This window comes from Otolemur garnettii, unplaced genomic scaffold (genome assembly GCF_000181295.1).
Source record: "Otolemur garnettii isolate 467f Iridium unplaced genomic scaffold, OtoGar3 scaffold00001, whole genome shotgun sequence".
Lineage (NCBI taxonomy): Eukaryota > Metazoa > Chordata > Mammalia > Primates > Galagidae > Otolemur > Otolemur garnettii.
In genome coordinates this window covers 16260690-16277549 of record NW_003852396.1, presented here as the reverse complement: position 1 = coordinate 16277549, position 16860 = coordinate 16260690, and the positions used below count along the sequence as shown (strand labels likewise).

The 16860-nt window shown below is 39.5% G+C and overlaps 1 protein-coding gene and 1 non-coding gene across 5 annotated transcripts in view; one reads left to right on the top strand and one right to left on the bottom strand.

The window, feature by feature from the left end:
- Positions 1-16860, bottom strand: part of ME3 (malic enzyme 3) — a 202890-nt gene that overhangs the window by 151364 nt on the left and 34666 nt on the right. The gene's annotated exons all lie outside the window — the stretch shown is intronic.
- On the top strand, positions 16273-16379 carry LOC111724459. The gene has a single exon (XR_002772761.1). It is a non-coding gene; the product is annotated as a U6 spliceosomal RNA (small nuclear RNA).

Here is a 16860-nt window from a genome sequence, read left to right as displayed (position 1 = left end):
TTCCTTCCTTCCTCCTATCTTAGCTCCCTTCCTTCCTTCTTGCCTGCCTGCCTGCCTACCTTTCTTCCTGCCTTCCTTCCTTCCTCTTTTTGAGACAGAGAAAAATTCCAGGATCATGCCATGACTCTCCTGTAAGCCAAATGTATCTGTCAGGTATATCCCATGTGCTTGGCACCAAGCTGTTGCTTTCAGGGAATGTAAATATATTTTATTCCAGAATTGGAATAAAGCATAAGCAATATACTTCTTAAATATAATGTTAAAATGCAAGCAAACAAACAAAAAATTACCAGCTGGTAATTCTTAGAGAAATAGGGAAGGTTCCAAACATTTTTTAATGGCTCTAGCAGATTAGAGTTCATTATTTGTGAAATATTATGCCTGTTTCTTGCTGAGGAACAAAGAGGCAGCCAAGAGATAAGGCCTATGCAATCTCTCAGTCCACACAAAGTTGCTTAATTTAGGAAAAATTCCTAGGAGGGGCCGCTGTGGGGAGCTGGAGAGCACACTGCAGTGAAGCCTAGTTCTATTAAAATGAAATGAAAGAAATGTGGGCAAAACTGATTTTGGGAAATGATCCTGGAATTTTTCTCTCTGAGGATCAATCTAAAGTAGTGATGTTATCAGGTATGGGTTTTTCTTTTTCATTTCTACTCACATTATATTGTGACTATTTTTTGTCAGAATCTTTTCTTTCACCATTTTAATGACTTTTTAAATTGAGGTATACATAACAAAATTTGCCATTTAAACCATTTTAAAATGTACAGTTCAGTAGCTTCTTAGTGCATTCAAAATGTTGTACAACTGTCATTAATATATAATTTTATTTCATTTTTTAACTTAATTTTTATTAAATCATAACTGTATACATTTATGTTTACCTGGATGGAAGCTGGAACATATTTTTCTTAGTAAAGTGTCCAAGAATGGGGAAAAAAGTATCCAATGTACTCAATACTATTATGAAACCAATATATAAACACTTACACTCTCATACAAATGATAAAACACAAAGATAGTCCAAAAAGAAGGAGGAGAAAGGAGGCAGAGGGGAGGGGGGAGGGGAGAGGGGAGGGGAGGGCGAGTGGAGAGAGGGTATTTGGCAGATCTCACCTAATGTACACAGTGCAAGCAATACATTTCAAAACAACTAAGAGTATATTATAAAAATGTCATACTACAAAAATAAGTGAGGTGATGGTTATGTTAATTAGTTTGATTTAACCATCAGGTATGGTTTAAATGCAGTTTTACTCTGAGTTAAAGCAATGAACCCAAATGCCTCTTCCGCTCCCCCTAGAGGTTAAAGTGTGTAGCTGCCAGCAGAGCTCGTGGTCTTGGAAGCCTGCCCCAGTATCCAGAGTGGAGTCAAGACAAACACAAGGAATTACAGGCTCTTTCTCTTAATTCAAGCAAAATCTAGTGGTTAAAAAAAATAAAAATAAGAGAAAACTTTACCATTTTATAAATAAAGCAAGGCTGAGATCAAATACAATATAAATATATACATAGAAAAGGTAGCAACTGTAAATATTCTAAAATTTCAAATTAGATACCTGGATAATAACTGCCTATAATATTAGATAAATTAAGAATAATTGGTAATTTATAGTGTAATGAGGAAAGCAGTAATTTCCATAACAACTTCCTGGATAATGTGACGTCTAAAAAGACACATATCTTATTTTGTTTGTTTGTTTGGGGTTTTTTTGAGACAGAGTCTCTATGTTGGCCTTGGTAGAGTGCCATGGTGTCACAGCTCACAGCAACCTCAAATTCTTAGCTCAAGCAATTTTCTTGCCTCAGCCTCCCAAGTAGCTGGGCCTACAGGTGCCCACCACAACGCCTGGCTATTTTTTTTTTTTTTTTTTGGTTGTAGTTGTCATTGTTGTTCAAGGCCTGGGCTGGATTTGAACCTGCCAGCTTCAGTGTATGTGGCTGGCACCCTAGCTGCTGAGCTACAGGTGCCAAGCCAAGATACATATCTTTTGGATGAAGAATACCAGTCAACACAATCATCATTATAGCTACCAATTATTGAGTGCTTATACGTCAAGCACTGTGTAAACACTTTACTTGCAAGTGAAACCATATATATATATATATATATAAAATAATAGCACCATTTTACAGACCAGGAAGCAGGGACTTAGAGAAGTCATATCCTTTGTACTAGGTCAACAGTTAATATGTGGAAATCCTGGGATTTGAACTTGGGTTTGTGCTCTTGAACACAGTAAACAGAGCTTTCTCACCAGAGGAAATAGTACTCAGCAAGATTAATGAGTAGTTCCAGGTGCTGAACCAGTAAATTGTATCATTAATATGTGTTTTGACTGAGAGTATATATGAGGTCGCATAATTAAGTTCAAGAACTCATTCTAGAAAAATTGCTACATACCTCATTGCTAAATAGCACTATGGTCACCTTCGAGGTCCTCTCCTTGGGTAGACATTGACTGACACCAGCACCTAGTCCACCCTTCATCACAAGTTTGACCTCTTTTTGAAATGGCCATCGGAACTGTCCTCGTACAAGGTTTAATAATTACTCTTCGACATGAGGATAGTTCTGACAGCATATGTCCTGAGTATGTTTTCCAGAACATGAAGGGCCCTAGGAGAGAACCCAGGCCATGCAGTCTTTGCATCGTGTCACCTGGACCTGTATGTTGCCTATACTAAGTGCTGAATGAATATTTGCTAAGTGAATTAGGCCTGTTTTCAAGGAACTTACTTGCTAGTAGGAATGATAAGACTTGTGTGCTTTTGCTTTCTCTTTCACACACACACATACACACTACTCCAGTGTAAGGCTGGTCAGAGGTGAGTAAAATATACTGAAGAATAGAGAGTATATCAGCAATTCCACACTCTTCCTATAAACCAGAAATAATTGCCCATGTAGCAAATACTGGAAACAACTTAACTGTTCATCCACACAGCCATGGAGAAATGCATTTTGGTTAACTGATGCCGTGGAAGGCTATCTCATGATTCAAATAAATGGTCTAAAACTAAATATATAACATGAATAACTCTACAAACACAATAAGCAAAAAATGATAATACAGCTATCAACTTATTTAACATACTAGTTACCCTTCCCCCTTTGTATAAATTCTTATTAACTAAGAGTGTGTGTATGTGTATGTGTATGTGTATGTGTATGTGAGTGCCAGGCCTCACTTTACGTGCTTTGCATTTATTAACTCATCTAACTTTCTCAACAACCTTTCAAGGGTAAGAACCAAATTCATCCTAGAGATAAGGAAGTTGAAGAAGGCTATCTATATTTGTTATCACGGCTAAAATGCTTAAATAGGCACAAAAGACTATAATTTAATAGAGTCTCCATTTGTAAAAGTATAAAAACCTGCATGGGAATCATTAAACACTAAATTTATGATAGTTATTTACATTAGGTATGATGAAGGGGAGGATGTGGCCAAAGAGGCAAGTGCAAGAGGCACAAGTGTATTCATAATGTCCCATTTCATAAGCTGGGAGACGGGCACATAGGTATTCTTCATTGTCACATAGGTTATTTTCTTTGTCTGAATTTCATGAAGAAAGTGATTTATAAGCAGAAACTAAATACCTTGAGTGTTGAAAGGAAAGAAATATTACTCCTGGTATTTCATGGAGAAAGAGGCATTTAGGTCAAGCCTAAGCATTGTGTGTGGGATAATATGGAAAATAGAACAAACGTGGAAATTGGCGTAGACATTGAAGGAGTGACCTTGTGCACAAAGGTGGGAGGCACACAACGGCTCAGTTTTGAGGAGATTCCACTCTCCACTCCAAGACCCTTAGCAGGCCCACCCTGAGGGATTCAGATCCTGGCCTTGATGACTAAAATGCTGGGGAGCTGGGAGACAAGGAGCCTCCCTGCTCTGTGCGGCCATGAATGCATGAATTGGCTGGCATCCTGTGGTTCTTCAAACTGCAGGTGGGAGGGGGATATTGTCTGCTACTCAAAGGCTGATTGCTGGGATGGGGGGATTCTGTGTTCATTAGCATGTACAATGACTGACAGAATGTTGCTTTTGAATTTTAGGAGAAATGCCCAGGACCTGCTGCAGCTCAAGACCCACATAGTGACTGGATGACAATAAATAAATGTTTGGCTGAACAAAACAGAACCAACTGTTGGCCAGAAAGGCCAGGCACAGTGAAGACCACATATAGCCCAGTTTTCAGGCAGCTGTGATGTTGGAGTCTAGACTCTAGGTACTGCCTCAAGCCAAGCTGTCTTCCCAGATACTGTCCTGACACTGTCCTGAACTTGGGCAACCTCATACATATACACATACACACACTCTTAGTTAATAAGAATTTATACAAAGGGGGAAGGGTAACTATGTGAAGTGATGAATATGTTAATTAGCCTAATTGTGGTCATCATTTCACAATGTATACACAGACATCACGAGTCATCATATTGGACACCTTAAGAATACACAATTTCTATTTGTCAATTTCTATTCATTGGCCCTTCCTCTAATCCCATATGTGTGATCTTTGATAACTCACTTGACCTCTCTAAATCTCATTTCCTCATCTGTAAAATGTAGGTAATAATAACAAACACCTCAAAAGGTTGTTGCAAGGAACAAAAATATACGAATGTCTACCATTTGTTGGGCATTCACTACGTGCCTAGAGCTGTACAGAATATCACATAATCTTCCTAGCACCTCTAATAAGAAACTGGAGAATAGCAAACCCAAGTGATTTACTCATTACTTACTGCCCCAACTAATAAATCGTGGAGCTGGGATTCATACACAGATCTGCCTGGCTCCAAACACTATTACAGCACTGGGGGCTGCAAAGTGCTCTACAGATGCTTCACTACTTATGTAAAAATTATAAACTCATCTCAGTTAGTTGAAACATCTCTTAAATTGACCTGATTTGGAATTAACTGAGACCCAAAACGCACATTGTTGTGGAGCACCTCTCTCCAGAGCATAGGCTAGACTGTGCCCTTGCTGAGAGTCTAGGGCAGGGGTCCTCTTTTTAAACAGGGGGCCAGTTCACTATCCTTCAGACTGTTGGAGGGCCGGACTGTGGGCCCCGGGATGAGTCGGCTGCTAAGCAGGACAGGCAGCGGAGGCAAAAACACCCAGGATAAATGTCCTCGGGGGGCCGCACGTCGCCAGCGGGCCATAGTTTGAGGACGCCTGGTCTAGGGTATCCCTTTGCTCCACGTGAGCATCCAGGGGACTGTTCTCCCTTCTGTCAGGGTCCTCAGTGGGTTAAACGGGCACTGCGTGTTCCTCAGAGCAGGAACGACCTTCTCTGGGGGACTTAAGTCTCCCAGTTCCCCGGGTAGGGCTCTTACCTTAGACCTTAGCTCCCTGTGTTTTCACTGTCTTGGCAACTGTCACCAACCAGCTGCCTAAGGATTTTTTGGTAGTCTCCCAAAGCTAAGTCCTCAAACCCCAAAGATTCACTTCATTTGCCAGACACTTCTCTGAATTCTGTGTTCTAGAAATTAAGCTTTTCAATAGCTTCCCTGTATCCCACTAGCTTCTAAATAGATCAAATCACTTATCTGATACTGTTTTCTTCTGATACTACATTAAATATTAAGGGGTCAGCACTCCTACTTCCATACCACCTACCACTTCAAATAAATTAATGACCTGCTTTTTTATAAGAATATCTAAAATATTTAATCATGTTACATATAGCCACAAGAGGACTTTGAGAGTCTTTGCCTGTAAGAATATACCATTCTGGCAGAACCAAACAGATACATTTTATATGAATATTTATACATCTAAATATATATGAACATAAATACATTTATTGATATATAATCCATCATAATAAACCAAGAGCTACGACTTTCAGCTGGAGGTCCTTATGAACATGCCTTTTTGACTTTCAGAAATGAGAACAGGAATTTATGAACAATTCTTCCACATGAATAAATGTTGGTGAGATTCTGGCCACATTTACACTTTACGCATATTTTCCAAGGCCATAGTTTGAGAAGCTGGAGCCTCTGGATAATTGGAATTATGGCATTTTAGAGTTGAAGTTACCTGAGAAACCATTTAGCATGAGATTCTCAAATTCCTGGTGAATAAATAAGATTAACTGTGCAATCATAAGCCACTGTATCATATACCATTCATTGACCACCTACCACACGCCAGGAACTGTTCTAAGCATTTTATATACATTAACTTATTTTGCCCAAAATCTCATAAGGTACATATTGTTATTGTTGCCATTTCATAGATGAGGAAACAGAGATGCAGAGAGTTAAGTAACCTGTTCAAGGTTCAAATCCAGGTAGTAGTGCTCCTTAATCACCTGTTTATACCGTCTTTTCACTGAGGTAGACATAGAATCTGGAGATGGAATGATCCATTTAAGACCACAGAGCTAGTAAGAGTTCACCTCCAAGTCTGCACCTTCCCTTCCCTTTGGGGAGGAATTGGGGTGTACGTATATGGGGGTGTTGGTGGTAGTGTGAGGTGACTAGTTGAGGAGCACCTCTTTCCTCTTCTGAACTCCTGATACTCTGAGAATGTTACCATCCTGACCTTGAGAGTGCTATGGCGTGGGGATTGTAGATAGGGAACAGAAGGAAATCTAATTCCTGGGTCTTGCTCTCAAAGATTCTCTTGTGTAGCCACCTCTTAAAGTCACTAAATACACACCTTTGAAAAGATTAAAAAACAACAATAAAAGGAAACATAAACATCCTAAGTGTGTGGAATGTATGGAAAAGTAGAGAAGGAAGTCAAATTTATAATCTCACCATCCAGGGAAAATCACTGTTGCCATTTAGGTATTTTTTTTTCTAGTCACTAATTGTGACTGCAAAACAACAATAAACCAACCCAAAATGAACAAACAAAAAAGACTATGTTATTAGTCTAATACTATCCTGTATTTTCTACTAAATATTGTCTGACCCACCTTTTGTGAACATCTTTTACAAGGTGCATAATATGTCATTATGAGACATGCCACAATTTACTTAAGCATTCCTCTGGTGTGAGGCATTTATGCTATTTTTAAATGTTTCTTTGTCATAACCATAAAGAATTATTTTATGAATAAAGCTATTGTAATATTCAAGCTTATTTCTCTTGGAAAGATTTTCAACATGAAAATCTGGAGCTTCTCTTCACCTGAAACATTGCTTTGTTCATAATTTTTCAGTTCTGGCATTAATTCTTATGCTGTTAACTGCGAATATGGAATAAATAAATCATTAAGGGATTTTAAATTATATAATCTTTTTTTTTTTTTTTGAGACAGAGTCTCAAGCTGTCACCCTGGGTAGAGTGCCGTGATGTCACAGCTCACAGCACCCTCAAACTCTTGGACTTAAGCAATTCTCTTGCCTCAGCCTCCCAAGTAGCTGGGACTACAGGCACCTGCCCCAATGCCTGGCTATTTTTTGGTTGCAGTTGTCATTGTTATCTGGCAGGCCCAGACTGGATTCGAACCACCAGCTCTGGTGTATGTGGCTGGCGCCCTAGCCGGTTAGCTACAGGCGTTGAGCCTATATAATCTTCTTAAATGAACGATTTTTCTTTTCCAAATCATACTGCAGGTATAGTTCTTCTTTGGTAGAACAGCAAATAAGATGGCAAATGGAAAGACCTGGTTCACTAATAACACAGTGATGCGACCCCTATGGCCTTGGTTGCAGTTGCTGCATGAAGGAACCAGGCGTGACACTGATTGAAGTACAAGCTTGCAGGAGGTGGGTTAACCTTAAGTGCAGGGTAGCCCTGAGCCCCCTCTGCAATGGCTGTTTATTAAGGTTATACACAACAGGTGTTGAGAGTTACGGTAACGACACACACAACAGTTGTGGCGAGTTAAGGTAATTACATTTGAGGGCTGCAGGCATAAGGATTGCCACGTGCTCTTTCCTCACGTGTTCTTTCCCCACAGACCCCATGAACAAGTACTAAGCATCAATGTTTAACACCTGCTTACTAACGAGTGACCAATCTTATCTCATTCTGGAACACTGAGTTCCTTAAGGGTTTGCCCCTAAGTCACAAAACATCTCTAGGCTTGCCAGGAGACTGTCCTATTCTCGGCATTTCCTTTCACGTGATAAAAGACAGTTACTGTCCTTGCAAGCCTGGTGTCCATTCCTCTATAATACAGGCATGTGTGAAAGCGATATAGCATCAGAAAGTGATTAAGGGTTCCATCTATATGCTATTCTTCAACAAAACTCAGAACCCCAGTCTAATCATGAGTAGAACATCAGACCAACCCAGCTAGGGGACATTCTACAAGATACCTGTCAAGTACTCCTCAAAACTATCAAGGTCATGAAAAATAAGGAAGGACTGAGACGCTGTCAGAGGCTAGAGGTGATAAGGAGACAGGACAACTAAATGGAGTGTGGTACCCTGGACTGGATCCTGGAATAGAGCAGGAGAACTGGTGGCAGAACTGGCGAAATAGGAAGTGTGGAGTTTAGTTAATGGTAATGTGCCAGTATCACCTTCTTAGTTTGGATGACTACACCATGGTAATGCTAACAAGGTGGCGAACCCGGGGAAACACATGAACTCTTGTACTATCTTTGAAACATTCCAAAATGAAAGTTGATTTTGGAAAAAAAGATGAAGAACAGGGATCTAGAGCCAGTCGAATTTGGCTTTGAGTGTGGATCTGGCATTTACTACAGCTGAGTGACCTTGGACAAATTATTTCTTTAAGCTTCAGTTCATCTATTATATATGACAAAATTTACCTACTTTGAGGGGTTGTAGGTTTTAACTGTAATAATGCAGATAACAAACTCAGCATTATTTCTGGCACAGGTGAACACTCAACAAATGTAAGCCATATGCTTATGTTATTTAGCTTGAGGGTTCTTCTTGCCAAGTCTTAGTTTCCACCAAAGTAACTAAGAACTTTAGAAAGCAAAAATGCACAGCTATGTATAAAGCGGAAAATTAAATAGCCTCATTAAAACTCTGAACTCAATATGAAGGAGACAAACTGTTACATGAATCTCAAAATGGTAATTGATGTGAGCTTTGGGTCATTGCTCTTGTTTTCTGTGTAGTTACTGGGTCGTTTCCTAAGGGTAGAGGGAGTAAGAAGATGCAAGATTTTGAAGACTACATTCTAGCACTGATTGCCCAAAATAACCAATGTCTAAATGTCCATTGTAAGACATGGGAATTCTTTCATTTGAGCTCCTTAGAAAAATAATCTTGTACAGAATTAAAATGGTCTGTGCTTGGCCTCTACCCAAAGGCAAATTATTTTAGTATGAAAGTCTAAGGAAAATAATTCAACCACAAGCTATGTGAGTAGGGAAGGCAAAATAACCAAAGGATAAGACAAATATACTCTGACTGTTTCATATAGAAAATTCTTTTCTGGATGCTAAACTGCAGTACAGATGTGAAACCTGATCTACAAGTTGGGGTCTAAATGACAAAGGAAAAATAAATCAACCAAAATCTAGAGAAAAATCCCGAAATGATATTAAACTGCAGTTGAAGAAGATCAACAGGCTTGGCTAAAACTCATTATTCAATATTGGACCTGGAGTCTAGGATCTGAGTTCAAATCCACTTCTAAAATGCAGGATCATAAATTACTTAACATGAATCACCTGGCTTCATTCTCTTTATTCCAAAAATGTTGGTAATACATACATCAGAAGATTCTTGTAGAGCTAATGCAAAGATCAAATGAGGTAATACCTGTGAAAAACACCTTGCACAGAGCTCACACATACGGAGCAAGTAGAAACACCAGCTACATCTAAGTCCGAACATCCACAGCACTGAGCTGGACACATACATGATTTTGTTTCTAATGCTTAAGAATTTACAATCTTGGCAGCTCCTGTGGCTCAAAGGAGTAGGGCACCAGCCCCGTATGCCGGAGGTGGCAGGTTCAAACCCGGCCCTGGCCAAAAACTGCAAAAATAAAGAATTTACAATCTTGATAGTGAAAAATACTATTCATATGAGAAATTATAGTGTAATACTAAAACTGCATAATAAAGTGTTACATTTAGGGTTAAAAATATAGTAGTAAGTTGGGCATGGTACCTCACACCTGTAATCCCAATACTTTGGGAAGCAGAGGTGGGGAGGATAGCTTGAAGCCAGGAGTGCACAACTAGCCTGGACAACTACAAAAAAATTAAATCACAACTATAGCCCAGGATGAAGGAGGGAAAAGGAGGAGGCTGGGAGAGGAGGAGGGAGGTATGATGGAGGGAGGGTAAATGGTGGGACCACACCTATGGTGCATATTGCAAGGGTACATGTCAAACCTATTAAGCATAGAGTATAAAGGGCTTAACACAATAATTAAGTAAATGAGGTGAAGGCTATATTAACTAGTTTGATGTAAGAATTTCAAATTGTATTTAAAATCAGCACATTGATTCCATAAATGCATTAATGTATACATGATCTACCTGCTTATGACTTAATAAAAAAATAAAAAATTAATTAATTAATTAAAAACAATTAGCTGGATGTGGTAGCATGTGACTATAGTCCCAGCTACTTGGAAGGCTGAGGCAGGAGAATCACTGGAGCCTAAAAGTTCAAGGTCATAGTGAGCTATGATTACACCACTGCACTATAGCCTGAGTGAGAGAACAAGACTCTGTCTCTAAAAAAAAAAAAAAAAGAAAGAAAGAAAATATAATACTGACCAATTTCAGTTTCCTTCTGGCTGCCAAATCTGACCTTAATTGTCAACATGATATTTTACGGGAGTGGAGAAAAGGAAGGATAAATATCATATATTAATTAGGGTTGCAAATTCACACCTTGAGTGTGAGCCTGATTAGCTGATTAATATTCTCCCAACTACGGGATTCCTAGTAACAGTAACAAACCATTTACCCAGGGCGTAGCAGTAAATGTTCCAGTGTGAACTAATCTTACCCACTTAAGTGCTAAAATTTCAATATTTTAGAGCAAAAATTTTAAATAAGATTGTTTACTTTATTTGTTTCATGCTCCACACTTCAAACACATGTTTTATTTTCCCATAAATCTCTAGCACATACCATAATGCTGGCATGTGTGAGATGTTCAATAAACATTTTATTAAACTGAGTGTCTGACACATAATCCTACTTTAGAGTTAATGAATGTGATCCAGCTTTATCTTAATGACTACAATCATTACTTTGAACTCAATAACTATATCATTTCATGTGAGCAAAGTTCTCTGGGGCAATCTGCCTTCAGAAAATGATCTCAGACGTGATTTTTTTGATTTTTCCTGCTTGTTTTTTAAGTTTTCTCCTCTTTTCTTGATGGGAGGGAATCGGTGATCACTGCTAGCTGTTGTCATTTTACCTCCTTTCAGGATCTACTCTTTTTCTAATGTGCTGTATATGAGGAACCCAGACAACTAATTTGTCAGGATGATATCTAAAAATAAGAATAACAGGCTTTATGAGAACAACTTTGGTACGTGAACTGGGATCTTTGGATTGCAACTGCACTCTCTCCGCGGTGCCATCAGTTGCAGAGAGAATGTGGATGACAGGGCAGGGAAACAACCATCCTGGGAAGTTTATCACAGGACTCATTTGCACGTTGATGCTGCTGTTTTCAAGGTCACCTTTATCTTTCAAGAAGATAAAGGCACCTCCACCAGGTGGCCCCACTTTGAGAAGTTAATTTCATCAACTTGTGTATCTTGACATGAAACATCTTTTTCTGATCATTTTTTTTTAATTTAGACACTTTACTAATTCAACCAATGTCTCTGCCCTGCAGGCCTCAGTCCTTCTTCCAGAGGTTTCAAACAATGAGCTCCATCTGACCAAGGGCCACTTGTCTCGGTGCATTTTCCCATCAGAGAGTGAGGTTTCTCATGCCTGTGATCAGTTAAATAATAGAACATGGTCCAAGCTCCTGACCAGATCTTCCCCAAAGTGAGATCTGGGTTTGGATCCAGGGACCAGTTGATGTTGAGGGAACTCTTCCAGGCCTCACAAATATGAAATGTGAAATGTCCAGACCAAAATGTTTCTGTTTTGAGTCCAAGATCAGAGAAATAAAAACCTACCTATTCCTGCTATCTCCAAAATTCTCCATAATTGCTTTGGGAAAATTGTTTGCCTACTTGAAATATTTATTTCCTGTCCTGACACAATGTTCTCTGAGGTTAATAAGAGGAGAAAGTTACCATTTTCAGTAATTCCAATCTAGGTCTAAGGCCAATGGAAAGAAAACATTGTTTTTATTGGCACAGAATTCATGGGACTTAAGAACAATTAAGGTCAACTGAATCATATTTTTAAAAATTTTTTCCCTCAGTCTTGGCTAATTTGTTAGCATGATTCTCATAATTCTTAAACAAAAATGCAGAACTCTGAATTATTTACAATTTGCCTGAGAACTTCTCTTGAGTAATCAACAGGCCAGGACTGGTTTCATCACTTGAGAAAGTTTTTATTTAGGTTTTTTTTTTTTTTTAAAAAAACATATTTTAAAATCAGGGCTCCTTCCCTCTTCCCTCCCTCCCTTCCTTTCATATTAAATTCCCAAACTTTAAATTTGCTTTTATGAGTAGGGTTGTATTCAAATTCAGGCTGACTTAAAACATACATTTAAGGTAAAGATAGTCAACCTGCTGGCATAATTTAATAATGAAGATTTAGGGGGTCTTTAGGAGAAGCAACATTCATAATATAACCTAAATTGAAATAACAGGAAGAAGGAAGGTCTACATAAGACTTGACATAAATCAGAATATTAAAAATACTTGTTAAATGCACTTTTATATAAATGAATATGAGTCCTTTAGAACAGAAAATAAAATGCCTTTTATCCTTTAAGCGAACTATATATTTTTAGAACTTATAGGCGCTTTATAGATCATCTAGTTCAGAGACAACAAGAAAGTTTCTACTTGAAGCAATTGTCAGTGGTGCTGTGTTAAATATCGTATTGAGAAGCTGTGTCGGGGCTCAGCAAGGAGTGTCATGATTGATTAATGATGTCTGCCGTGGTCAGGGGAGCATGTGGGGCTTGTAGGACTTGTGGAAGGACATGTGTGGATGGACGTGTTCCAGATCCCTTTCACTGACCCAGTCTAACCTACAATATTGACAGAGGAGAAATCTTAGACTGGCAGAAATTAAGTGTCTGCCAATGGTCACACAGATAGTTTGTGACAGAGCTAGAATTAAAGCTTAGCACTCTGGGTTCTCACTTTACACTTCCTTTCGATGGGAGTTATTTAACAATGCATTACACACTCCCTGCTGTAGATTAAAGGAAGATGCTGCCCTAAGCAGCGATACATGGGGACCCGTGGGGGTTCATTAAAAAAAGCTGTTTGCTGAGCACCCAGTGCTCTTTTGGGATGAGAATACCTAATAGTGTCTGTTAAAACATTTGTCTTTTTAATAGATTTTATAGATTTCTGATTCAGTTAAAGTTGGGGCTTCAGCAACTTCAGTTTTCTTTTTCAACTTTTATTTCTTTATTTTAGAGATAAGGTCTCTCTCTCTACCAACCAGGCTGGACTGTGGTGATCGTAGCTCACTGAAACCTTGAACTCCTAGGCTCAAGTGATCCTTCCACTTCAGTTTCCTGAGTAGCTGGGACCCCTGGTGCACACCACCATGCCAGGCTAAATTTTGGAAATTTCTGTATAGAGGACATGTCACTATGTTGTTTAGGCTGGTCTCAAACTCCTGGCCTCAAGCAGCCTTCCTGCCTTGGCCTCCGAAAGTGCTGGGATTACAGACATGAGATATACCTGGCCAGCAACTGCATTTTAATCAAGGGTTTAAAAGGTCTATGGATCACAACCTGAAAAACTCTGGGAGGGCATTTCTTTTCTTCCTGATGTTCTATTCTATGATTTTCCCATGTCACATTGTCCTTCATGCCACCTCTTCTGTCTTCTATCCTCTTTTACTTTTTGTTTGTATTTTTTGACACTTTCTCCTCTCTCCTCTCACTTTTTGGTGAGCTTCTCTTGTCCTTGGCTCTGGCTGCCATCATCAGCTAATAAGAGAGTTCTTCTTATTTATTTCTTGAATGGATCTATCAAGGATGTCTTCTCAGATCTTCCCAAATGTCTTTGAAGCTTTTCGGCTATTCCTAACCAACTCCCCATGGAAGCTTGATTTCTATACTGTTAAGGGTTTGGACCCTGAAGCTAGACTATGTGGGTTCAAACCCTGCCTCCACCTCTTACTGATAGAGTGAACTTGAGTAAATGACTTCACCTCTCTATGCCTCAGTTACCACATCTGTAAAATGGAAATAATATCTACTAGCGATGGTTAATTTTATGTGTCAACTTGACTGAGTTGAAGGAGACCCAAAGAGCTGACAAAACATTATTTCTAAATGTGTCTATGAGGGTATGTCCAGAAGAAATCAGCAGACTGAGTTAAGAAGATCTGCCCTTACCAATGTGGGCAGGCATCATACAATCCACTGAAAGCCCACCTGAATAGGACAGATAAAAAACCGAGGAAGGGAAAATTCTCTCTCTCTTCTTGAGCTGGGACATCTGTCTTCTCCTCCCTTCGGGTATAATAGCTGCTGCTTCTTGGACCTTCAGTCTCTGGGACTTAAACCACAGCTTTCCTGGTTCTGAGGCCTTTGAATTCAGACTGAAATATATCACTGGCTTTCCTGGTCCTTTAGCCAGCAGATGGCATATAATGGACTTTTTGGCTTTCATAATTACACAAGCCAATTCCAATAATAAATCTCCTCTTATATATCTAGATACAGTAGAACCTCCATAATTGACCACCTCCCTACATCAATCACCTCCTTAAGTTGACCTAATTTTTATAGACTGGACATGTACCACATATACTAAGGCCTCATTCCTTATGATGACCATCTCTGTATGCTGACCAGTTGAATGGTCAACTTACAGAGGTTCTATTGTATATCCTGCTGGGTTTGTTTCCCTGGAGAACCTGACAAATATACCATCTTATGGCATTGTTGTAAGGATTAATTTAAATAAGTTAACAAACGTAAAGTGCTTAGAATAAAGTGCTGGTATATTAAAGTGTCATTTATGCCTTTGCTATTATTATTAGTTTGTGTTTCATACTGTTTGAGGCTACCAGACAGTTAAGAGACAGATAACCAAAGCATTGCTACATAAACAGTATTGTTATAGAAACAACAGCTTAATCCATGGTTCCATCCATCAGTCATTTCACAAGCACCTCTGAGGACCCTTCCAGAATTTTCTTTTTTCAGCAGTAATCACGTGTTCTCCACGTGGCCAGAGGTGTTGTGAAGTATACCTTCCCCCTCTGGAGGTTAATACAGTAGACATCTTTTAGAGTCTTTGCCCTGGTCAATACCACTCACTGGCCCACACATATGCCCCCTCACCCGTAGAAATCTTGATGTACGATGTGACCCTTTCCTTCCAGCTGCTGACTGGACCAGGAGCAACCACCTAACTCAAGCTGAAGCAATCCATTCTTTCTCTCCTAGTTTAATTTTGGGACAAACAGATAGATGAGCTTGTATTTCTTTGATGTGAGAAGTTTAATATAAACTTGGAAGCTGTAGGGCAGCCATGTTTCCCACGATGAGAAACTGAAAAGTAGAAGTTTAGCTTACTAGCCATGAGACAGAAGACAGAGGATTCGGAGGGGGTCCTGATCCCTAGCTCCAGCATGCCCCCAGCCTGTCTGAATTCCACTAACTAGACCTATCAGACATCCCTGTAACCTTCTATTGTCTATTTTACTTAATTTAGATAAGTTTGACTTTTGTTGTAACCAGCAGAGATCTATCATTTACTTTCACTAGTAATAACTGCGAAATGTGTGGTTTCTCTGAAATATCCCTCCAAGCCAACAAACATAGAATCAAGTAAAAACAGTATGCTTATGATATAAATACAGCTTTGAGACCACTCTACTATTCTCCTCACTCCCAAGGCCCCATTCACCACAGTTATTGCCCCAGACCTCACCTCATATAGTTTCTGGAGCTGCGATTATTCATAGGAACATCTGAAATAGTCACAGGAAACTGCCTAAGCTTCTCTTTTCCTGTACAGCGTTTCACCATGGCCTGGGGCCCTAAGAAGCACTTGGAGCATGTTAAAGCACTCAAGCATTAGATGCTGGACAAACTAACAGATGTGTTCACACCTCTTCCATTGATAGGTTCCCATAAGCGGAGGGAATGCCTCCCAGTCATCAGCTTCCTCAGAAATAGACTCAAGTATGCGTTGACTGAAGATGAGGTAAAGAAAATGTGTATGGTACTCGCTTCAGCAGCACATATACTAAAATTGGAACGATACAGATTGGATTAGCATGGCCCCTGTGCAAGGATGACACACAAAGTCGTGAAGCGTTCCATATTTTAATTAATCCCTAAAAAAAAAAGAAAGAAAGAAAATGTTATGTAGCATTTCATCAGAATTGATGGCAAGGTTTGGACAGAGTCTCTCATCAAGGTGAATGATACAGTGCAGATTCACCTAGGGACTGGTAATCTGTGGAGCCAACCTTGGTTGTGCAGGTGTGATCACCAACAGGGAAAGACGTCCTGGTTCACTCAACGTGGCGCATGTGAAGGACGCCAATGGCAGCAGCTTTGCCATGAGGCTTTCCAGCACTTTTGTGATTGGCAAAGGTAGTAAACCTTGGATTTCCCTGCCCAGGGGAAAGGGCATCTGACTCACTGTTGCTGAAGAGAGACGAGAGGCTGACAGCTAACCAGTACCGTGGCTACACTGAGAGGCCACAGGCTGGAAGCTCACTTTTCTTTGCTCAAATAAACATTGAATTCTTGTTTTGTAAAAAGAAAGAAAAGAAACTGCCTAAGTTTGATTTCATTGGTTTTC